Raw genomic sequence first — 1148 nt, 5'->3', positions numbered from 1 at the left:
AATTTTACAGATAGTAGTGAGGGACCATATTAATTTACAGATAGTGTGAGGGACCATATTAAATTTACAATAGTAGTGAGGACCATATTGATTTACAGAATAGTGTGAGGACCATATTAATTACAGATAGTAGTTGAGACCTATTAATGTACGTATAGTGTGAGGACCATATTAATGTACAGTATAGTGTGAGGACCATATTAATTTACAGGTAGTAGTGAGGACCATATTCATTTACAGATAGTAGTGAGGGACCATATAGTATTACAGATAGTAGTAAGGGACCATATTATTTACAGGTATAGTTGTGAGGACCATATTAATTTACAGGATAGTAGTGAGGGACATATTAATTTACAGATATATGTGAGGGACCATATTCATTTACAGTTAGTAGTGAGGACCATATTAATTACAGGTATAGTTGTGAGGACCATATTAATTTACAGGTTAGTAGTGAGGGACCATAGTAAATTATACAACAGTAGTGAGGGACCATATTAATTTACAGATAGTATGAGGGACCATATTAAGTTTACAGATAGTAGTGAGGGACCATATTAATTTACAGGTATAGGTGAGGGACCTATTTATTACCGGTATATTGAGGACCAGATAAATTTACAGAGTATAGTGGTGAGGGACCATATTAATTTACAGGTATTAGTGGTGAGGGACCATATAAATTTACAGTATAGTGGTGAGGACCATATTAATTTACAGGTATAGTGGTGAGGACCATATTAATTTACAGTATAGTGTGAGGGACCATAGTCATTTACAGGTGACTGATGGCTGTGTGTGACTGACGGCTGTGTGTGACTGATGGCTGGTGTGTGACTGACGGTTGTTGTACTGACGGCTGTGTGTGACTGATGGCTGTGTGTGACTGATGGCTGTTGTTGTGTCCTGACGGCCTGTGTGTGACTGACGGCTGTGTGTGACTGATGGCTGTGTGTGACTGACGGCTGTGTGTGACTGACGCTGTGGTTGGACTATGGCTGATGTGTCCCTGACGCTGTGTGTGACTGACGGCTGTGTGTGACTGATGGCTTGTGTTTGACTGACGCTGTATGTGACTGACGGCTGTGTGTGGATGATGGCTGTTGTGTGACTGATGGCTGTGTGTGACTGACGGCTGTGTGTGA

General features: G+C 40.7%; 1 long non-coding RNA gene across 1 annotated transcript; it reads left to right on the top strand.

Moving 5' to 3' along the window:
* Positions 1-430: 430 nt before the first annotated feature.
* On the top strand, positions 431-691 carry LOC139025756 (uncharacterized). The gene is made up of 3 exons (XR_011477376.1): positions 431-453; positions 486-571; positions 630-691. It is a non-coding gene; the product is annotated as an uncharacterized lncRNA (long non-coding RNA).
* Positions 692-1148: the final 457 nt, after the last annotated feature.

The sequence above is a fragment of the Salvelinus sp. IW2-2015 genome, unplaced genomic scaffold (assembly GCF_002910315.2).
Source record: "Salvelinus sp. IW2-2015 unplaced genomic scaffold, ASM291031v2 Un_scaffold3227, whole genome shotgun sequence".
NCBI lineage: Eukaryota > Metazoa > Chordata > Actinopteri > Salmoniformes > Salmonidae > Salvelinus > Salvelinus sp. IW2-2015.
This window is presented reverse-complemented; position numbering and strand designations above follow the sequence as displayed.